This window comes from Talpa europaea, assembly GCF_964194135.1.
Source record: "Talpa europaea genome assembly, chromosome: 3".
NCBI classification, from domain to species: domain Eukaryota; kingdom Metazoa; phylum Chordata; class Mammalia; order Eulipotyphla; family Talpidae; genus Talpa; species Talpa europaea.
This window is the reverse complement of record NC_140069.1, coordinates 114,645,764-114,670,499: the sequence shown is the minus strand read 5'-3', so window position 1 is coordinate 114,670,499 and position 24,736 is coordinate 114,645,764. Positions and strand designations below refer to the sequence as shown.

Genomic DNA, 24,736 nt, shown 5'->3' with positions numbered 1-24,736 from the left:
TGGCTTGGAACTAACTGATTTTTACTGATTATAATAAAAGACAAAATAAGAACCATATATCACTGTGTTTTATTTTGTCACTATTGATCATTATGGCTTAAGGAACAGTAATAAATTCCTAAGAATTTCCAAATGTCAAAAAGGGAGTCCAAATGACAGGTTAGAGGAAACACACCAAAGGCATATGAACCTCACAGCCAGTGCTGTCAGCACTAGCTTGATGATAATGCTCAATGTACTTAGAGTAGGCAGTTTTCCTAATTTTCAAAAGAATTCTCTTGGCTCATTCCATTTGCAAGGTGATAACAATGCAAAAATTCTACCTTTCTAATCCTGTACTGGTACTATTGATTTTTCTCTGAAAGGATTAAATAATAAGATTTTATATAGTGATCCTCTAAGTCATGAGCTAAATCCAAGAGTAGTATCATTTTACTAGCAGATATTCAGTTTGGATCTAAAGTAGAAGAGAGGATCATTATAGGAAATAACAATTTGGATCATTTATTCATGTTTATTCATAAGCCAATAAATATTTATTGAATATCACTGTATGCCAGATATTGTGGGAATCAGATGAGGTGATAAAAAAATCTTAGAAGCTGGGTTCATTAACTAGGGGCTGGCAGTAAGACTAAACCAGAGGAAGAAGAATCTCTGATAAAGGACAGTTGAAGGCTATCTGGTTTTTGCTTGTAAACTACCCTAATATTGGACCTCAATAAGTTTGGGAATCAAGAAGGAATCTACAATCCAAGGAAATGCTCCACTTGGCAGAGTCTCTCCCTGCTCATATCAACTCTGATCTCACTAGTAGCTTTGGGTCTGCTCTGAATATAGCTGCATCTGTGGAGGCTGAGCTGGGCACTGAGTTGAAGAAAGCAAGCATGAATATGTGTCACTGGAAATCAGCACAGAGCCTGGTTTCCTGCCAGAGGCATTCAGCAACATGGGAACAGGTGGAAAGGAGTAGACTCCTGTTCTAAGCCAAGACTAGAAGTTTTTACATGAAAAGTTAGGAAAGTGTGTTTTACTGCACACCACCATATGGCTACTCAACTGGCACACTTTAGAATTTCACGGTGCTTCATGAGCTTAATATCAGTCATTTATCTGGGATACATTCATTTAAGACTGAGCAAAATTCCATCAGAGTTATAATTCTTCATAATATCAACTTTTAATTAGCTGCAAGAAATAGAATGTACTAGTTACTAGTTTTTTTTAGTGAGTCAGCAGCAATCTTGATTACTCTCAAAATATTTTTACCTAGAGGATTTCTTTATTTATTTAAAAGATTTATTTATTTTTATACAAGAGCTGGGGTACAGGCCAGACTCATGTGAGGGTGAAAGGATTCACCAGAGACAGAGCAGGGAGCAGAACAGGCAGATCTACTGAAATACACTGCTGAGGGGAGCAGTGGGCGAGACAGGAGAGGTCTGCCATGCCATGTGGGAATCTCCCTGGCTGGCCAGGAATCGAACCCATGCTGCAGAGGCTGTGGACAGCTTCACAGCGCTGTGCTCAACCTGCTGAGCTCAACCTGCTGCACCACTGCCACCACCAGGAAGGCCTTTTACCTAGAGGATTTAGAAAGCAGAGAAGAAGTAGGGTAGAAGAGGAGGAGGAGGGAAGTGGGGAAGGAGAAGAAAACGCTTTCTTAAAAACAAGTGCTAAAATCATTGCTCCTTAAGGCCATGGAGATGGATATTGAAATTCTGAATTATGAACAACTAGTTAATTGACAGTGGATATAAAGCAAATGACTATAAGGGAAAGTTTTGGAATCAAATATAATCCACTGATAAAGGCTTTTGTCTGAAATACAGAATAAAGGACAAAACCTCCTCAAAAATGCTTTCAGTCCTATGATCTTTTGTAGCGTTAACCAAACCTTCCTTCAAATCCTATTTAATATAAAATGATTGATTAATGCCACAACACATTATGGAAAAGCAGAGTACTCCAAGGATAGTAAATCCACATATACAGCTTGATATTAACCCCATATTATTTGTGTCTTTAATTATATTCCCCTTAATTCTATTATGACTATTCCAGGTAACTTGACAGGGCATTAGTTTGTGAATAAACAATTTGCAAAGCACAAATGCTTTGAATGAAGGAAATTACTGTGAAAAAACAATGATAGAACTTAGTTGAGAATCTGAATATGAAATCATAAATACTTTTCTTTTAGTGGATATTTTCAGTCCATTGAGTTCAAGACGTAATTGGATTTTTCCCCCAAAAGAATCAAGCTCACAATCAAAATTCCTTTTCACAGGGGGTTTTGCATAATTCAAAACCTTGTTTCTATAGTTGGGTAAAAGTGCTGTGGTAAGCATATTCATGTGGTTATTTATTCAACATATACTTATTGAGCATTTACTATGTACACAGACCTAAGTACTACTGAGATTATAAAGATGAATTAGTGATGAAACCTATTCTTAAGGAACAGTTGTAGGAGAGAAAAGACATGCACATAAATAGCCAAAATACAAGCAATAAACATTTCTTTCAGTGATACAAAGGTTTTGCTGGTTAAATCTACACTGTATAAAAAGGAAAATATTATCTTCACCTGAGTTTAGGCGGCAGGCAAAGTTTTCAGAACTGTCATTTAAGCAAGGACTGGTAAATAAATAGGGTTTCGATACATGGAGTTCAGGAAAGGAAAATCAAAGTAGAGGGGAAAAGATGCCCAAGCTTGGAGACAGAACACTATTCTAAACATATGAGATATTATGGAGAACATAATAGGCTCAGACCTCTGATATCATGGAATTTATGTTCTTGGGAGACAGCAGAAAATAAATATAATAAGCAGATAAATTACATGGTAAATGCAATGGAGAAAAATAAAGCTAAGGTAAGGAAGATAGGAAATGTGGTTCACATTTAAAAGAATCAGGTTAGACCACAGCACAATGAAGATATTTAAATGAGACTATGAGAAAGCAAGCCCAAAGATCTCATGAGAAAGAGCTGAAGCAGAAGGGGAGCATTGGTTTATGAAGTTGTTGGCAGAATAAGATAGATTGCAGAGGGCCTCAACTGCCAAGCTAGGGAGTTTGGATTTCATTTTATAGACACTGGGAAGATGTTAATGATTTTTGAGGAAAGATTGAAAAAGATCTGGGCTGTGTTTCATGTTGATGGCTCTGGCGGATAGTTTATATGGAAGGGGCAGGGGGAGGGGGAAGGGAGTCCTCCTACTAACTCCTTTGAATTAAGAAGTGGAAGGACTGAATTAATAGTCCAAGAAAATTTGACTTACGTAAGCTATTTATTTTATTTATTCACTTAATATTTATTTAGAGGAAGTTCTATGTGTCAAATACTGGTCTGCTTTCAAAAAATAACTTTAGTAGAAAAAAACAGGGATATGCCTACCTTTGTGGACTCTGCATTTTAGTAGGAGTCAGACATTATACATAATAAACACAGCATAAAAATAAATATAAGCAAACATGCAAGAAATACGGGGTATGCTAGAAGAAGTGTGTCCTGAGAGTACTGAAGGTAAAGGTAGGGGTTTATGCTGCAGGGCCAGTGTAGCATTAAATGTTGGCTTTAAGCAAAGGCAAAATGTACACTACCCAAAAAAAGTTATAAAAATGTCTTTGCTAACACAAGACAGATATAATAAAAGACAATAAATTGTTAAGATTTAACAACACATCCATATAATCCAATGGCCAAAGAAACACAAAAGTATTTCCATATCTCATGTCTTGTCTACATGAATAATGACATATGTTACTCATAAGTTACACTAGGAGATATTTTAAAAGTAAATAACGTTAAAGATTTGTCTTTCCAGACAGAACCAAGACAAATCTATCCCATAGGAAAAACACATTGGACTTTAAATGATAGAAAAAAAGAATATGCTTCTAGAGTCCTTGATTCACAGTAACTTGTTCCTTAATATGTAACAGTGAAGTTTAAACCTTTGTACAACTTTTGAGAAAAATTAATGCTCAAATCATGTACAATTTCAAGGTATTATTGTTGTCCCAATGACAAACTATTTCCCAAAAGCACTGAGTACAATTTTTTAAGTGGTATTTTCAAGTAACACAAGTGTGGGTCAGATCAATGTAATTATCATAATAATCTCCATGCATGACAATTTTATATTAACTCTAAAATTAGACCTGAAAATGGACTAACTTGGAATTGTAGTGTTTAGACAAGCCTTTTGATTCCTACCCAACAAAATGATGGCAAAATTCCAGCAAAGCTGACATTAAATGATCTATTTGGCTATTTCAAGTTTTCAAATTTAGATAACTTAATTCACTTAGTAACTACAACTCAGTGCCTACCTACTGCTATACAGTATGATGGTACTATTAAGTTGATATCACAAAAATATTGCCCAGTGTAGGAATATATTATGTGATGATTTTTATGGTAAAACAAAAAGAATTTCTGTTTTTGATTGAAGTAAAACAATTCATATCAAAACTAACTCCTGAAAATAACAATTATAAATTCCGGACTAACTAAAATACAAGACTTTCTGAAGGCTTTGGAAAAACTCCAGTAATAGGGAGAAACTAGGGAAAAAGCATGGCTCTACATAAGTTTCCCAGAAGTTTTATTGCTTTGTGCCTCCAAGAAGACATACATAGCATGGTGTAAAGTGGCTACATGTTGGACACTTCTATTGTTTTATGACTTAAAAAATCAGAAGTCAGTTTGGGAGACAACTGCAGATATTACAGAGTGAAGGAGGAAATTCAGTGTCATTACCCTTCAATCAAAGATCAATATGGGAGCAACTGGGATACAAAGTTGGGTTTCTCAGGAATGAGAATAATACACATCATGGGGGAATCTCATGTATTCTAGAATTGGGACTTACATTATGGTCTCTGGGAAACTTTTCAAGAAAGCAGAACATTGCTCTAGAGCCAATGCAATAAGGAAGTAGAAGTAATTCAGTGGTTGAGGATCTTAATATTTTTTACTTGGAGACTGCTAAAGAAGTAGCAGTTACTTATATTAGCATAGAGGGGAAGTTTAATCATTTTTGGGGATAGGGTACTTTTCTTATTCTTGTCTGTTTCTAGACATGATTATATATTGATTTCATATTTATTTTGATGCATCAGCATCACAGAATAGTTCTGTATGATGTTTGTACTCTGAGTGTTGTTTGCTTATGTTCAACAGTAGACTGCCTCAGCCATTGTGGGCCCTGGCTAACTTCTAACAACACAAAGCCCTTCCTGTTAGTTACAGCCTACCTCCCAGATTTCAAAGTCTCCATTTAAAAATCTTTTTCATCTGGAAAGCAGTGAGTCATAGTGGGAAGCCTTAAGTTCTTCACAAATATCTGGCTAATTCCTGAAAAACCTACATCTGGGCAGAGTACAAGCAGCCTGGTTAAAACTAAACTGAAAGTTCAGTTGCTGTCTACTGTAGACAAGACAGAGCTTGAACATGTCTGTTTTTAACACATGATACATTTCAAAATTTTAGTAGGATTAACCACTAGCTAAAACAGAAAATTAAACACTAGTCAGAACAACATAGCAGAAAGCTGATAGATATTTTAAAGTATCTATTATAATTGTGTTCAAGGACATAAAGGAAAGTAATAAGAAATTTCAGCAGACAACTAGAAACTAAAAGAAAGAAAAAAATTTCTAGAAGTGAAAAAATTCAATGTCTGAAAAAATTCACGGCTGAAATTTATAATCTATTAGAGAGAGGTAATAGACAAATGAAACAGTGAACTGCATTTGAGATTAATAGAAATTATCCAGTTGGAAGTCAGAGAAAAAATGATTAAAACAAGCAAAACCTCTGTGACCTGTTGGATAACACTAAGAGGTATAACATATGTGTCATTGTATTTATAGACACAAAAGAAAGAGTGGATCAGAAAAAAATATTTTAAAACATTAAATGGTTTACGTTTTCCCAAGTTTGGTAAGTGGCTTAAATTTACAGGTTCTAGCAACTCAGAAAACGGCAAGGAAATATTTTTTTGTCTTCAATCATAGTCAAACTGTTGAACTCCCTAAATAAGAGAAAACTCTTAAAAGCAGCCAGGGAAAATGATAACATACATAAGAGAATGAGGTTACAAATGACAGTTAATGTCTTATCAGAAACAATGGAAGCTAAAAATGAAAGACTGTTGAAAGAAAAAGACTGTCCACTGAAAATTTTATATCTAGTTAAAAATATCCTTCAAAATTGAAGGTGAAATAATGACATTTTCAAATAAGCAATAATTAAGTATTATCTTCACTTATATCATGTAGACTCTCTGTAAGAAGTGGTAGAGGAAGGTCTTCAATCAACGAAAACTGGTATCTGCTGGGAATTTGGACATGTAAGAAAAGCTATACAGCACACAAACGGTAAATATATAGGTAACTATAAAACTAGAAGTAAATGGAAAGTTAGTAATAAAATATATGTTTATTATAAACCCCCCAAAATTATGTTTCTAAAATCACTATGAAGGACATGGACTTTCTGATTATTTCATATCAAGTTAAAGGGACTTTGAATAGTGCATTTTGCATTGTTAGAGGCTAAGGCAGTGTCAAATATTCAGTAGCAAGTGTTAGTTTTCAGGGCATTGCCTGTGAGCATTACCAAATTAGACATTCTTGACACAAATAGTAGCACACATGGGTAATCGATATAAAAACCATCTTTTTTGTGAAATTAATTGGAAAATTAGACTTAATGCTTACATATAAATTCTTAACGATTCACAAAATGGCTTATAGCAGCTTTCAAATTAACCACTTCTGTTGCCAGTGTCAGCTTCCTTCAACACAAGCACATTCTTTAAAACAAACAAACAAACAAACAAACACACAAACAAACCAGAAAATGGAAGTGAATATCCTTATAGTTCAAAACAGTTTACTTTAAGTGAGAGCATCTATTTAAATACTAGTTACCAAGTTATTTGCTTTAATGCCCCTCACTGCTCTAACATGCCTTTTTTGCCTCTTGATTGATGACCTCTATTACTAGAAATGAATTATAAGGTTAAAATTTTGCTTTTACAGGGCATCCTCTGTAGCATAGGGGTAAAGTCTCAGTGCTATCAAGCTATCACCAGCCACTGCAGCATGCGTTCAATCCCTAGGCCAGGGAGCTAACCCACATGGCATAGCAGACCTCTCCTGTCTTGCCCATTGCTCCCCTCAGCTGTGTATTTCAGTAGATCCACCTGTTATGCTCCCCACTCTGTCTCTGGTGAATCCTCTGCTGCCCCTCTCCCCACATCCCACCACACCTCTGGCCAACACCCCAGTTCTTATATGCATAAATAAGTAAAAATATTTTTTTTAAATGTGCTTGTACATGTACTAAAATTCAACCTTTGCAGGTGAAGGTAATACAATTTATACTATACTCAACATTCTACTACTTTAAATTAGCAGAACATTTGAAGACCTGAAGTTTAATTATATACTTTACTAAAAGGATAAGAATTTATCACAGAAGGGGAGAAACTAAATGATTCTGAATTAAGGAATAACTTTCTATAAGAATGTATAAGGGGAGGCACATAAAGCAAGAAATTAGGAGTTCTGGACTCCAATTCTGCCCTTAGTGATAGAGCTATGGTAGCTTTGAAAAATCATTTAGTCTCATTTGTCTTTTGTAAAAACATGTACTAGAGTGTTTCAAGTGTTCTTTGACCTAAAGGGATAGTTTAATCTAAGCTATATTTGCCATGAGAAAGTTCAATTCTATAAATAGAATTGTTTGGTTTTATTTTTAAGCATATTTCAGAGTCTACTGATGATCTCTAATACACATTTCATTGAAGCTAAAATATGTGGTAGCAAAAATCATAATTTATGGGGAATTCTGTGTATTTTCACAAAACGTTTGTACATGCACACAATAGAGAAATATATCAGAAGGTCTGAGTCACAAATAGCATAAAGAAATTAACATGTTGATTTGACAAATAACTTTAAGCATCAGTTGATGGTATATCCTGTGGAATTTGCAATATCTGGTTCTTCCATGAATATATAAGTACACTATTGCAAACATCTGCAGTTTGATATGAAATTTTGAAGTGAACTATCTTTCTTTGGTCATACAAATGTATGTGTTTCCCTGTAGGATGACACCCCAGCTCAACAAACAAATTTGACCTTTGAAAATTCCAGGGATTGCATATTGTTAAAATTGTGCTGCTCCTTACTACAGCCAATATCTTCTACTACAGACATCATAGAACTCTGACTTATTCTACTACACAGTCATAATCCTATTTGGATGACAAGCAAGACTTCTAACTAAGCACAGCCTATATTAAATTTTTAGCTCCTAATCCAACTGATATGTTTGTAGAAAGATGAGTCACTGTCAAAAAATGATGAACTAGGGGGGGCCTCCCTGGTGGCGCAAGGGGTTAAGACACAACCTATGAAGCAATCCGTAGCCACTGCAGCACGAGTTTGATCCCCCGGTCGGCCAAGGAGTTACCCACATGGCACAGCAGACCTCTCTTGACTCACCTGCTGCTCCCCTCAGCAGTGAATTTCAGTCAATCTTCCTGTTCTGTTCCCCCCTCTGTCTCTGGTGAATCTTACCATCCACAGTACCCCAATTCTTATATGCATAAATAAATAAATGTTTAAAAAAAAGGATGAACTAGGGCCTCCCTGGTGGCCTAGGGGTCGAGTCTCAGCACTACCACTGCAACAGCCCTCCCACAGCAACATGGTCGGAGTTTGATCCCTAGCCAGTTTGCTCACCCACATGCCAAAGCAGACCTCTCCTGTCTCGCCCGCTGCTCCCCTTCACAGTGTATTTCAGTAGATCTGCCTGTTCTATTCCCCACTCTGTCTCTGGTGAATCCTCTCTCACCCCCAGTACCTCTGGCCTATACACCATGTCTTCCATGAAAAAATAAAAAAAAAATAAAAATCTAAAAAAAAGGTATAATTCTTTTAAAAAATGAATACATCTTTCATCATATTGAGTTTAAAAAATTGTGCTTATTAGTTAAAATACCATATGAGGCAAGAGCCACAGTTTTAAGTGTCTCAGAAATAAATATATTCCAACTAAGAGTGACTCAGGGTTGCAAAAGACAAGTAAGGAGACACTTACATGCAGTTTTAGGCACAAGAACAACATCTCCACACAAGACCTGTCTGGTGGATGTTCTTCCCAGTCAAAGGAGAATATAGCAGAGCCCAATTTCCCTTGAAGGGAAGAGTTGGCAGGAATTGGGCAGATCATAGCTCCAGTCAGCCAAGTGAGGATCCAAGTCTAGAAACCATATATGTATATAAGACTGAATTACTCCTATCAATACAAAAGTAAACTCAAGCACTAGTCTGGTAACATCAAAGATATGGACTCATAATAATTATACACCGTAAATAACTGTTTATATTGCCATTAATTAATACAATATTTTTAGCTATTTTTTTTTCCTTGACTGAGGCAACTGGGAACATAAGAGCAGTTGTGTCGTTAGCACTTGCATTTTGCCAGTTGTTCAGAAAACAGCCAGTTGGTGGCAATGGATAGCAATGCGTGCATTTGGCTGCCATGTTTGCACAAAATGATTAAAACGGGAGCATCATGGCACCTGAGAGTATTGTGAAAGAAAATGGCATCAGATACTTCTAAACAGACAACTATTAAATTTGTCTCTTCTATAGTACCAACTCACAACCCTCTCATCCTGCTGAAATCTTCCATCTGTTGATCCCACTCAGATTTCAAAGTCCCTAGTCCTGATTCAGTACTCAGCTTAAATTCTCTTATTTATCACTGCAGTCACTTTAATATCTTCACTCGATTCTTGCTCCTCTTGCTTCATAAAACACACAACTCTAAATAATTCTACTCTCTGTCTTCTTCATTCTACTTTTCCATTCTCGTCAAAGTGGCTAGAAAAATATTGAAGTGGGCCTTTAAACTACACATCAATTATTACAAATTTTTCTAGATCACTCCTTTCCATTCACCTAGACTTGAAGACTTCCCATTTGTCATGAAAATCTCTGATAATTCCTCTCCCATAATCTTGCTTTCTTCTTCACTAAGAAATAGCTGCAATCTGAAGAGAACATTGCAAGTTCCTACCACCAGATACCCACACCTAAATATGCCTTTCCCTAAACATGTTACCTTGCTCCTATTAATATGAACAGATAAACCATGCTCTTGGAAAAGGCCAAAATCTTCATTTGTACTCTAGATCTCATTCCTGATTTAACACTTACTTAAAGACATTGAAATTCTCCTCTGTCTATTGTCAATTTCCTCCTCTTTATTAAATCATTCTCTTTAATATACAAACATGCTATTTTTTTTTTTTTAGCTTTAAAGAAACCATTTCATGGCCCTTTTTCTCCTTTGGCTACTGTGTTATTTCTCATTTTTAAGAGTACAAATCAGAAAGCAAAACAACAAAATAATGATGTACACTCTGTCTCCATTTTTTTCTCTTCAGCTCTTCATGTCACAAAAGCCAGGACATTCATCAATCCTTATCTTGACATATCACATCATCTGACACAGCTGGTAGTTCTCTTTGAAATACTTCTTCAGTAGGCTCAGGAAACACCATTCCATCTTGTATTCCTCCTCTGATTCTCGCTGCGCCTTTTCTGTCCATTTTGATGATTCTCTGTTATCTCCCCAGCTATCAAATATGTCTATTACTCAGTCAGGAAAGTATTCTTTTCATTCCATATTTAGTCCTTAGATGATCTTTTCTGATCCCTTTTCCAACAATATCTTTTCCCTTACTTTGAAATTTTAATATTCCCTTTCTTTACTTAAATGTTGTTTTTATTTTTCTCTCAGCAGTTATCAGTAGTAAACATGTATTTTCCTAAGTTATCTTGCATATTATTGGTCACCCTCATGAAGGACAGGACTTTTTCTGTTTTGTGTACTGCTGTATCACGAGCAATTAGGACAGTGTCTGGCATGTAGTAAGCACTTAACACATATTTGTGGTACAAATAAACGAGGTATACATGAAATTCAATACACAGTTTCCATTAAGAAAATCAAAATCTCATATGTACATGATTTAGTGCACTTAAAAGTATTGTATCTGGGGCCTCCCTGGTGGCACAAGGGGTAAAGCACTGCACTATGAAGCGATCTGCAGCCTCGGCAGCATGAGTTCGAACCCTGGCCAGCCAGGGAGAAACCCACACGGTGAAGCAGACCTCTCCTGTTTCACCGGCTGCTCCCCTCAGCAGTGTATTTCAGTAAGTCTGCCTGTTCTGTTCCCCACTCTGTCTCTGGTGAAGCCTCTCACCCCCGCCCTGCATCTCTGGCCTGTACCCCAGCTCTTGTATGCATAAATAATCTTTAAAAACTTCTTGTATCTGCTTATTTTTATTTTCTCTTTGACTATTCTCTACACAGAAGTGTGTTTGCATATGCTGTTCAGATGTACTTGAGAACAATGATGTTCATCAAACTTTTTCCCAAATTGTAAACTAGATCCATAAATCATTACATGCACATCTATACGAAAAGGAATAGAAAGCTTTATAGAACTTCCCACAAGAAGCCTGCCTGTCACAAAAGACCTCATTCTCTCCATTATCCATATTTCTCCACATCTGTGCTGACAGCATCACTATTTTTTGAGAAAACAATGCTTTTTATGCATCTCAGCCAACACAGTTTCTTTTGCTTGAAGTATTCTTCTCTCTATGACTGAGAGAATGATATTCATTGTTCAAGATCTTTCTCAGATTTCTCCATGCATCTGTGAAACCTTAAGTCTCATCAGATAAAATGATTAACACCTTCCTCTATATTCATATTTCCATGGCAGTTAACCTGTCACATTTGAATCACTTGTTTACATATCAGTCAGAATGAGCTTTTCATAGATACAAATGTATTTGTAGCTTTAGCATTTAATAAAAATCTGGCACATAATACATGTTGTAATTTTGCTTAAGGACTCATCAATCCATAGGATGTAAGTATAACTCTATCTAGGTAAACAATTTTTGGAAAAGTCATTGTCTGGGTGAAATCTTTAAATGGATTGGCTTCAAGAAAATAATACAATGTAATTTTCCATATTAAGTAGTAACAAGGCCACAAGGATCATAAATGATAAAAATAACAAACTGTAAATATTTTAATATAACTTAAATTTGAACATTTGGCTGACTTAAAATTTTCTATATGGAAATACAAAGATAAATGGCTTGCTTTATTTTTTAATTATGAATCTATTTTTAGGTTAAGATATACCACTTTAATGATTGTATTAATTGAATTTAAAAAATAAGTAAACAAACAAAAATTAATGAAGCCACAAGATGATAATATTTTTCAGGACATGGTATTGGTATATGCTTTGATTAGATCCTTAAAGTTTGTGTAACCAAATGGAGAATTAAAGAACATTAATTAGGAACTCTTATTTTTCTCTCCAGTTGTGAATGTTAAAATGGCAAATTTAATGTGACAATGTTCATTTCAATGTGAGAATCTGAATATCACATTTTTGATAAACTCATTAGTTATAAGAAAGAAAAGTACTAATATATAGTTGTGACCCCAAATTGTTAATTTAATGAATCACCTGTTATTCTTTTATATTGCTATGACAAAATAATATGCAGATTGACAATGCTTGAGTATCTTAATATGTACATTTTTAATTTTTATCACATTTCCCAATTTTCCAAGACAGATATTTTAATTTTTTTCAAGTTAGGTGTTTAAGAAAATAAGAGAGATTTCTTTGCATAATTACCTCTATGAACATTTGCCTTTTATAAACTGTATGCTTTTCTCATTATGTAATATTTTTAAGACAACATTGCCAACTGGAGTGTAATAACGGTGTTGAAGGACCAATATTAAAATTTCTACCCAGATTAAAAACAAATCATCATATAACATTAATTCTAAGAAATAGAGACCTGCAACTGGATTTTAAGTCATCTGCTCCCATGCTAAATTCCTTCTGTTGCTTAGCTAATGAGATGGCTACTTTCCCTAGAAATTTGTGAAACTAACTTTCCTTGAAAATCTTATTGAGAAGTAGCCTGCATTTATTTTATTGGAAAAAGGAACAAAATTATAGGACTATCAGTTTCTTTTTTCACTTTGTATCTCCGGTGGTATTTTTTTCCAGTATGTAAGTGTGTGTGTGTGTGTGTGAGAAGCACATGGTATTCACCAGAATGTTCTCCTGAAATTAGGTTGCAGTGAACTGAACCAATTGGATCTTCAGAGTCCACTTCCAGGAAAGGCCTGAGCCAAACACCTAAAAGGTGGCATGGAAAGAGATTACATCTCCACTTTAGCCAAGGATCCACGCGGAAACTGGCTAACGCAATGTTAGCCAGAGCTTTTGTAGATAATTTCTCATTCTCACTTCTAATCTCAAAAAAACCATGCCAATCAGTATTGTTATTTCCATTTTATAGAAAAGGAAAATAAGGTTGAAAAGTCTAAGGAGGCTGTCTAACGTTATAATGAGTATGTGTCCGAGACCAGACTCAATTCCAGTTTCTATCGTTGCACCTCATTGCTCTCCAATGTACACAACAGAGGTTGGTTTGAAATGAAGAGAGATGCTGTCTTCTAGTAAGCTTCATTTCCCTCTCTCTCCCAGCACATGTAGGAAGAGATGGGGTGACTTGCAGGATGAATTCATTCCATTCCATAGCTTGAGAAATTTTGCACCTTGTCCCTGAGTTACCAGCCATGCTGAAGGCTGAAAAGTTAACTGAAGAAGATTTAACAAATGATTCCCTATACCACTGTTTCTCCAATATTAATGAAAAATGGCCATTTAAGTGTTTTGTTAAAATATGCAGATTCCAATTATGGGAGTTGTGGGGGGCGGTTAGCTCTGCCTTCTCACAAGTTCCCAGGTGATGCTAATGCAGTTATTTAGATGGTTAAAGGATCACACTCAGAGCAGTAAGGCTCTGCATGAGGATAAGACATCTCTCCTTTGCCTGGTAAATGCAATAGCAGATTTGCATATGGGAGCACTGATGGAGAGGCCTCCCCATCATTTTAATAAAATGACAAACAAGATTCAAAAGGCCTATCCAGATTTCATTTTTCATGTATCAAAACATTTAGCCCAATTTCCTTTAGTTTTATCTCTCATTGCTCATATTGGAATGTTCAACTTTAAAGTCTAAAGTTAGCATATAAAATTAAAGACATAGTGACTTTTAGAGAAACATTTATTTTCGATTTTAGTAAAATGCAGACTCTAAAGAACATTAATTAAAGTGAATGGAGATTTTGAAACTATGTCATTTCATAACACACTCTGCTCTCTTCCTTCCATGAAGTAGACATGGATCTAGGACGACCAAGAAACCAACTCTGTGCTTGGAGATCATACCAGAGAATAACTAGGAAAGCATAATAGCATTATATGTGCATGTGCATATGTGTGGGTTAGCTAGTATGGGCAACTGATAAGTGACCTGTACCAGAGTATTCCTGGAGTCTCCCTTTTGTGAAGATTTTTCATCTAAGACAGAACACTGGAGTTTCTGCTATTATGATATCTCAGAAGGAACTTTCCTACCAACATCAAAATGTTTGTAGTCCAGTCTTAGGCAAAATTGTGTTTTGTCTTTCTCTCTGTTTATTCCTTGTAAAGCATCTCTTTTCCTAAACTTTCCATCTCTTGCCTTAGCTCTTGGCATTCATGATCTTCTAGGTCTCATCTGACAGTGGCTATATCTTGCTAACTAAACTGATAATTAATTAGCTTGTGAGCCTATATGTGCACACGTATAATTATGGGGAGAAAACAACTTTTTCCAAGGTCTGTGCAAAAGTGATCAGAGAACATTTCACAATAGACTTTTGTCTTTACCTGTAGATTGCAGATACTCATACTCATAAATTAAATGCTCTAGTTTGGTGCATTTGGCTGGAATGTTTGTTGAGACAATTATGAGAAAAATACAGGCTTCCAAGTTAGATCTCACATCAAGAAAACTGAGATACAGAGCATTGTGAAGGCTGGAGTGAAAGAAACAAGGAAAGTGAAGATATAGATAACTTCTCCAAAGTCTACCAGTCACTAGACACAGTTAAATGTGTTCTTTCAGGTTTAAGGGATGTGAGCTATAAATGGATATAGTAATAACAGTTTCTGACTAGGTAAATGAAACTATTCATGACTTTTCTTAAACACTAATATTCCAGTAATAAAATACTTTTGCTTCTAAAGCAGCAACTATATTTTAGGAAATAATTTATCATATAAATCATTACTAAGAAGAGTTACATGTATAAAAGGAATGAATTATCATAAACTGAGGGTCCTCACAAAGCAGAATTTCATATGCTACTAGCCAATCCTAGCTTCTTTTCATGTTTTCTCTTTTGGAATCAAAAAGGAATGAAATGGGCCTATCTGGTGGCTCAAGGGGTAAAGGCGCAACCTATTAAGCAATCCACAGCCACTGCAGCATGGGTTCGATCCCCGGCTAGGGAGCAACCCACCCACATGGTGCAGCAGACCTCTCCTGACCTGCCCTCTGCTCCCCTAGGCAGCGTATTTCAGTCAATCTGTCTGTTCTGTTCACCACTCTGTCTCTGATGGATCCTCCCACCCCCCATGCCTCTGCCCTGTACCCCAGTTCTTATATGCATACATAAATCTTTTTTTTTTAAAGTTTTTTTTTAAAGATTTATTTATTTATTTATATAAGCACTGGGGTACAGTCAAAAGTGCGGGAGGGTGAGAGATTCACCAGAGCCAGAGCGGAGAGCAGAACAGGCAGACTGATGAAATACACTGCTGAGGGAAGCAGTGTCCAGCAGGAGGGGTTTGTGCGCCATGTGGGACCCTCACCCAGCAGCCAGGGATTGAAACGGCACTGCAGAGGCTGTGGGCAGCTTCACAACCCAGTGCTCAACTGCTGTACCACCTGGGAGGCCCAAATACATCTTTTTTTAAAAAAAAAGGAAAGAAAGACTCATTTTTTGAAGTGCTTCTTTAAGCTAGTACATATTGGAAGAGTAATGCGCATAGTTGTCTATGGACTGTCTCTGATATTTCTTTTTTCTTTTAAAGATTTTCTTCATGCATACAAGATCTGGGGTACAAGCCAGGGGTGCGTGGGTGAGAGGATTCACCAGAAACAGAGTAGGGAACAGAACAGGAGAACAGACTGAAATACACTGCTGAGGGGAGCAGTGGGAAGTCAGGAGAGGTCTGCTGTGCCATGTGGGTAGCTCCCTGGCTGGGGATCGAGCTCGTGCTGCAGTGGCTGTGGATGGATTCATAGGTTGTGTCTAAACCTCTTGCGCTACCAGGGAGGCCCCTGTCTATGATATTTCAAAGTGATTTATATTCAAATCTTTCTTTTATAGCAGTGGGGGTACCTAATGATCATGTGTGCAGCCTTACTCATGAAACTTTGTTATAGTATTAGTTGGCATGGAACACCATTCTTTAAACAGAGTAAACAGATACAGGCCCTGAATTATCCTAAAGAGATCAATAGTTCCCTTGAAACAAGACAAGTCAAAGGCAAATTAGTAATTTTTCACAGAATTTAAAAACTGCTGGTCTTAACCTAAAATCCAGCCATTAAATTGGAAACTGTTTATATTAATAGCTTTAGGAGAAGAATGATTGTAGGTTACTTGCAAAATCCTACTTGCAAAATCACCTAACTAATTTAAATCTCACTTAAAAAAATATAGTCATCTTGATAAATTTTAGTTCTTAATTTTGTTTATTCTTCCAGGATTTTCCAGAGGAGACCCTCAAACTGGACATAGGGATATAATAGGTTCATAGAACATACTTGAAAATGATTCTCACTCATGTCTGTGGTTTAAGTTCTGTGGAAGACCAGAGGAAAATAATATTTCCTTTTCCTCATGCTCCGGTGTGAATGTAAGGTTTATACAAGGTGTAAGGCTGACTGCAATGAAATGAAAACTCATCTATATATCAATAAGATGATGATGTATTTACAGAACATGAACCACAAGAGAGCTATGCTGAGTACTTTCAATAAACCTCAATTAAAGTGATCAATATTGCTAAAAGAATCTTTTAAGGCACCACACTGACAGAAAACTTTGAGATTAGTTTTAAATGCTGAGATAGAGTACTTCAGGTATAATGGGAAATAAATTCCAGTGTGTAAGTTCTAACTCTCAGGATCTCAAGGTTATGGCATGAATGAATGTAATCTTGATTAATCTTAGATAAAAGGTTTTTTCTTTTATACTTGAAAAAAATAAACTTAACCATTATCCTATATAAGGACTTTAACACACTGTGCTGAAAGCCTTGCAAATTTATTTGTTTTTTTAATTATCAAATTTCTCTTATCCTTCTTCTATAATAATTTAGATCACCTATTAGTCTTGCAGATACTTTCTTTCATGCCCCATTATTACTAAAAATTGCACAAATACAGTTCTTGATTACAGAATCTTAGAGAAGTTGCCAATTGTTTCTTGTAAATCTTAGCTCCATCACTGAAAAGTAAGCTCCCTAAAGGCAAGCTTCATAGTATACTCTGCATTACAATCCTAATATTAATAAGTAGAGTGCTAATCAGTATGTGACAGCTTTGTCAAACATGCTAATACTGCTAGAGTTGTTCACACCTTGAGTAAGCTTTCAAGACTCACAAGCTAATTAATTAGCAGTTTATATATATATATTTTTTAATAGAGGCATGTTTTATTTATTTATTTATTTGTTTGTTTGTTTGTTTTGTTTATACATGCACTGGGTATAGTCAGAAGTGCGGGAGGGTGAGAGAATCCACCAGAGCCAGAGCGGAGAGCAGAGCAGGCAGAAGGACTGAAGTACACTGCTGAGGGGAGCAGCGGGCGGCAGGAGAGGTCTGCGCGCCATGTGGGACCCTCCTCCGGGGCCGGGGAGCAGCCGGGGATCGAACCGGTGCCGCAGAGGCCGCGGGCAGCTTCGTAACCCAGCGCTCAACCGCTGTGCTACTGGGGAGGCCCTAATTAGCAGTTTAGTTAGCAAGATATAGCCACTGTCAGATGAGACCTAGAAGGTCATGAATACCAAAAACTAAGGCAAGAGATGGTAAGTTTAGGAAAGGAGATGCTTTACAAGGAAAAAACAGAGAGAAAGACAAAACACAATTTTGCCTAAGACTGACTATGAACTTATTGATGTTGGTAGGAAAGTTCCTTCTGAAATAACATAATAGCAGAAACTCCAGTGTTCTGTGTTAGATGAAAAATCTTCACTAAAGGGAGACTCTGGGAATACTCTGGTACAGGTCAGTTATCAGGTGCCCACACTAGCTAACCCAATGAAAAAAAGTGTTCTTTGTTGTGTCAAAGTCAGATACACTACGTCTTTTCACCAGTATACTAATACGAGTGTGGGTTAAGATGATCTGAAGGTCTTGGGATTCCATAAGCACAAAATCAACTTGAATTCTAACTTCAGAAGGTCCTGCCTCCTGAAAGACAGATATATTAATCACAAAATGGCACTAATATAAACAATGAAAAAAAAAGTTAGTGTAATGAAAACTCATAATGAGCCCTGACAACATTTGGTAGAGAGAGTAAATTTGATGATGTTGGAGCAAGCAAAAAAGGATAGAAGAATGTCCTGGCATAGGAAATATCATGTGCCATAGCCCAAAATGGAAGGAAACACAAAACTTTTTAAAAATCAAAAGACTCTTCTTAAAGAGTCATGTGATTCCAAGATGAAAATCCATCAACACTTGACTGGCATTTGAGTAAAAATGAATGAAAGGAGCCAGAGGGCTCTGTGGCCTGCTGTGAGCCCGAGAAAGCTTTCATCCCTCTCTACCCATCCTATAGGAGGAGGCTTACACCTTCATGGCAGTGCATGGCAAGACCTCTGACTCCAAGAAAACTTTGAGTGGTCTCCAATTTCACCTGTAATCAGTTGCTGGGTAGAAAAAAGTCATAGAAACTGTAGATAACTAAACTTCTCGCAGAAGTAAAAGTAATGTCTTGTTATTTATTATGTTATTCTTTTATCTCTAACCTAGAGGGAAGAGAAAGGTGAGCAAGTTGAACAGCTGGCTGTGAAATATCATCTGAGTTATCATTAATATGGGAACTTCCAGACCTGAAATGCTTCAGTCTGAATCACCAATGAGTCTTGCTTCTCCTGCAGTGGCTAGTTGCCTAACAGTGTGCCTCCTATTTCATAGGACAGCCACATCAATTTCCTGAAAGACTAATGTTTGCTTTGCTTTGCTGATTTAAAGGAAAATAATTTATTCTGACTATGCTCTCTCAGAGTAGAAACTAAACTTTCAAACACCATGATTAGATTTCTTTTATCATTATTGTTTTTATTGGAGTCAATGCGCTTTGGAAGTATGAGTAGGGAATCTATCAGCAAAAGCAAATAATGCACTACTTTTGGAAAATATTTGACAGAGAGGTACCCCTGAGATGAGAATTAGGGAAAGAACTAGCCCATATAATTTATATATATATATATATAATAAGCCTCAATATGCTTGAAAAATACAGTATGTTTAGCCCCTCATATCTATGAATCACCTGTGCTGATAATTCATACCACAACAAAGTCCTAACCTTTTTAAAGCTGCAAACCAATACCATCAAAATAAACTACACTTTTATTTATTTTTTCCAATTATATTAAAAATCTTGCTATCTTCAAAGTAAGTAACTTAGGTCTTAGAAGTGAGATTGCCCCAAGCTGTGTGATTTAGCGAAAGTAAACTATAAGGCAGTCTTAAAGGAGAAATGTAGAACATAAAATATTTTTAACTCAGAGGCTTTTGCCATGCTTCTCATTTTCTATTGCTACCTGATAAGGCTTTTAAAAAATGAAAATGGAATTTAAGGTAGAGTTGTAAAGTGATAGAGAAAATGGTCATCAGAAGCAGAGCCCTACTGCTTAAGCTATTTTCAGAAAGTCAGAAGTATTCTGTTTAAAAATATTTCAGTAACATTTTCTGAAACAAAATTGTTTAACTCAGCTCTTCTTTCCATTCCACAGGTAGTTCATGAAGAGCTAATTTTACTTTTAGGAAATTCTCAGTTTTCCAAACTCAAATCTGTAAGACTATCAGCAAACTGACATTTCAACATGTGGGTTTTCCTTTTTTTTAACTCTCATTAAGAACTCATTGACTTCCTGTGGGTCACTCTGACATCATATATAACTCCTTGCAAAAAATTTATGCAAGTCCTGGATTTTCTTGGTCTTCCCTTGATGGTTGCTACTCTGAACTGCTCCTATAATTTTGCTGCTTTTAAAACAAAATTGCATTAGTGGGAAGTTCCTAAGTCCATGATTACTTTGCATGTACATATTACGTGCCTTATATATCAGTGTAATCCATTTTCTAAGCAGCTGGTGAGCTATAAGCATATTTTTACAAACATGTTCCTCTCATTTTGACATCTAAAATTTCTGAGTAAAAACTTCTTCACCTTTAGTCATTGACAATATTTAAGGGTGAATCTGCTAATCCTCCCATTAATGTTGATATTCATGTTTTTGTTGTATTATCTACTGTTTTATTCATTTTTTTAGTATAACTGCATTGATTTCTCCAAAGCACTCTATGTACTATAGTCAAATACTCTACATGTATAAAGGCAGTAATCACATGCAGTGCCAAAGTTCCATTCCTCTTGGTCTAAAGAGGCAGATTCTATTGCCTAGGTAAGCTCTTAGCTTTATCAAAATTATTTCAAACAGACTCCAAGAAAATCTGTGCTGTGACTCGTATCCTATGTAAAAGTGCCCAAGATGCAAACCCTTAGAGATACACCCTGTAGTAGAGCAAATGATATATCTAAAACACTTACAAAGGTTGTCCACTTTATTGTCAAGATTACTGTACTAAAAAGTCCTGTTAATGTAGTGATGATCCCATGCCTTTTTTTTTTTTTCAGGAAACCTTGAGTGTTTTTTTTTTTTTTTCAAATTTCTAGAATTAGGGAAATGTCATACAACTTAAACAATTATTCTTTCTGCATAATGCACAAACTATAGTACTCCTTTGTATCCTCAGGTTGTCCTGTCTGGTGGGTAGTGCTGTACTTCTTTCCTAAAATAGGGAGTGCCCCACTCCTTCCTCCTGACTATATGAACACAACCATCTGAGAATGCTGTGTAATAGAGAACAACTGATTTCACACCCCCCCCCACCAAGTGACACATGCTCTTAATCAGTCCCCCAAACACATAACTCTCTGCTAAAGCACATCCTGCCTCTGCTGGCTGGAGCGTTCACAAACCAAAGCCTAAATAAAGGAGCAGTGTGGCTGTTCATAACACCTCCACTCCCTGCTCAGCACAGGAATTCCTTAATCAGCACATGTGGAGAGCAGGACAGTAGTTCACTCCTCCCTGCATTGTAACTCTAGGGCATGATCTTCCTCCTTGACAACAGATCACAATTCACGACAGGGAAAAAAATCGTAAGACTAAAAAAGGCAGCTTTATCTTTCCTGAGATGGATGACAGACAAGCATCCCTCTGTTTTTACCTGTCCCCTCCCTTGCCAAGAGTCCAAATGTAAAGTGTCACACAAGTGTGCGTCTTTTCTTAGAGAAATTGTTGACTATCCCACTTCACAACAAGAAAAAGTGCTTTATTTCATGTTCAAAGAAATTTAAGCTACCCCTTTTAAAAATGGAAACCTGTGATTGCTGGAAAAAAATATCTTCCGCTAGCCTCGCTGGGTAGTTTGTACTTGAAGTAAAACCATCACCACCCACTCCCCATTCAGGCAGAGATTTAAAGGTAGACGAACTGAAAGGAACCATGAGCCAGTCTGTCCCTATCAGAAAACAGCCACAAGAGCAAATCGCGTTGGGGAAAGGTTCCACTACTCGGAGAGACCATCTCCTCAGGACGAGAGGAGAGATATGGAGCCATTTTTCACTAGGTTACAAGAAAATGTCAGCTCACAGCTGCTAGTGCCCTGCCAGAGCGCATCTTAATTTGGTCCAAAGGGACCCAGCCAGTCACCCTCACAGAACATTTTCTTAAAGAGTCCATTACAAATCTGATTCACTCTGCGCCGAGCATCTTCTTGATACAGTGTTTGGCAATTTCACCGCACAGATCTGCATCCTATTCAAAACTAAATGCCCTCCCCCATTTCCTCTTAAAATCATGTAAATTAGACACTTCTGAGCTAATGGGGGGGGGGAGAGGAAGAGAAAACCACCTTCTTCCTACTCCCCACCCTCCTTCAGCTTCTTGCCTAATACCTCCGGGCAGTTTACTTCAGAATAGAGCAGATTCTTGACCAGTGCACAATAGCAAATTGGCACACAAGTCTGCTATCACAGAAAGCACAGGCAATGCTTTCTTTGTAAAAACACAGGAAAATACACATGCTGGAACAAAAGGCACTCTATCGGCACAGCCAGAAACAAGAGAAATTATGTGTTTGTTTTACACACATCTGTACCCACCTCAAAGGAGAAGCCATTGCATCTATTTTAATTATGACATATTGTATTTTTTCCTCAAACCAGGTGCCTATAAGATTAATTTTTAAGCTTTGGCTCCAAGCGGAGGTAAAACACACTCTGCCGGAAGAATACCTGGTGTGTGCCTTTGTTGGTAGGGTGCCATTTCAAACTTATTATATTTGAACTCAATTATGTGGGAAATTAAGATAAGGCAAATGCAGTCAGCTATCCCTGAATTATTCTGACATTACAAGAAATGCCAAGTCAGCAGATATTTGCTGTTTACATTTCACAATAACCTCATCATGCATTTGCAGTCTTCTGGAGCAAAATGCTAACTATTCTCCAAACAGCCACCTGACAATCTAGGGCTGAAACACACATTCTGACTCAGAAGGAGACATGATGATGGCTCTCCACTGGCTGTGTTAAACAAAAGCTCCGCAAGCAAAAGAGAAGCATTTGGTAAATGAAGTGAGAGTCGAATCAAGTTTAGGTTCACATCTGGTGGAATATGGCACTGCCTTACCCAGGGGTTGGGGAGCAGAGGGTTTGGAGGTTATAAATAGCAAACACACACATACATATAGAGGTATTGAAGCCAGACCCGGGTCAGTTTCAGCTTACTAACCTAGAGCTCTGTTCAAAGGAAGCAGAGAAGCCGCTGGTCCTCTCCCACCTCTCCATGGTCCTCATTCAGTGTCTTCTCAAACCACCTGTACTGATCCAACCCATTCTCAGATAAAATTATTTTCTTGATAGAAGTAGTCTCAGCTGAGCTTTGATTTTTTCAGCATGGATGTCTAGAATTTTCCTCTTTAAGCCAGACACAGCAACACAAAACTGCCGCTGAGGTCTTTTGTTTTCCCCTCCTCTCAAAGATGAAGCATGCAGCACTTCTCTCTCTCTCTCTCTCTCTCTCTCTCTCTCTCTCTCTCTCTCTCTCTCTCCCCCTCCCTCTCTCACTCCCTCTCTCTCCCCCTCTCTTCTCTCGCTTACGCTCTCTCCCTCCCTTTCTCTTTCCCCAGCCCCCACCAGCAACCTCACTGAATTCCCTTTCAGTCGGGGTCATTTACATCTCCCAGCATGAGAACCTGTGTTCTAGACACGCCTGTCTCTCACTTTTGGGTTTCCTTTGGGAAAGGGAGTGGGGCGGCTCTAGGTGAAGTCAGGTGACCCCTCTGTTAAAAACCAGTGAGATGGATGGAGTGTGTGAATTTTAATATACACGCAGGCACATTTACAGTACAAAGCAGCAAGGAGAACCTAGCTCCTAGAGATTATGCATTTTTGTTTTTGCTTTCATAGTCCCTTTTTAGCAATTAAGAGAAGCTAGTATAGTGTAATGAAATGTAATTAAACTTTTCAGTGTTAATAACAAGGCTGCATTCTTTCGGAATCATCCAACTGTACAATTCTTTTAAACTTGTAAGCATAACTGTTTTTTTCTCTCCAGAGTCAAACGATGTTATTTTACTATTTACACACGTTTAGTAATTGCCCTTTTCTCTGACACCTAGCTCGACTGATTTCAAAGTTAAGGACTGTCATAAAAGACAGAAAATAATACTAATGTAAAAGGGAAACTAAGTGACAGAAAACCAGAGCACAGAGCATGGACAGAAATCAATAGTTTCCCATTGTGGACCTAAATTCAATAATGAGTAATTTTTTGCTCTTAGGCAAATAACTTTTCCCTTCTCTGCTTCGGTGTCTCAGTCCTAAAATAGAAAATAAATATAATAAATGTAGCATCCCCCTCCCTCCAATCAAGCAAGCCTGGCAAAGAAGGATGTGCAGGTAAATACACCACTCAGAGCACCAGATACAGAAGCAACTGGAGAAACTTGTGCTAACCTTATACAATATTAATGGAAGATAAATGTACAGTCTAGAGACCTAACAAGTAAAGTTGTTACCACCTAACCCCAATTCAAAAGTTTTGATATTCAACAGAGAGCATTTCTTTATCTCTATCATTCAATAGGAATGATACCTATTCTGCTCATAGAGACACAGCAAAGAAAAAAGAGACAGTTGTTATATAAAGCATTTTGAGGTCTAAAATAAAAAGTTCATTATAAAGCTAAATGATTAGTAATTAGAATATAGGTCAACAAATTTTGTGAGAACAGCATGTGGGGAAGAATCTCTTGTTTGATCTTTGGTGTTCCAGGCTTGGATTCTTAATTTCAGCATATGGTGATAATGATACCTCAGCAAAAGAGGAAAATAGGATGAGAGCTGACATAGAATTGCATTATCCCTA

General features: G+C 37.0%; 1 protein-coding gene across 3 annotated transcripts in view; it reads right to left on the bottom strand.

Annotated features, from left to right (window-relative positions):
* The window catches only part of MAGI2 (membrane associated guanylate kinase, WW and PDZ domain containing 2), a gene marked incomplete at both ends in the record, with an annotated part of 1,136,641 nt that overhangs the window by 599,730 nt on the left and 512,175 nt on the right, over positions 1–24,736 (bottom strand). The gene's annotated exons all lie outside the window — the stretch shown is intronic.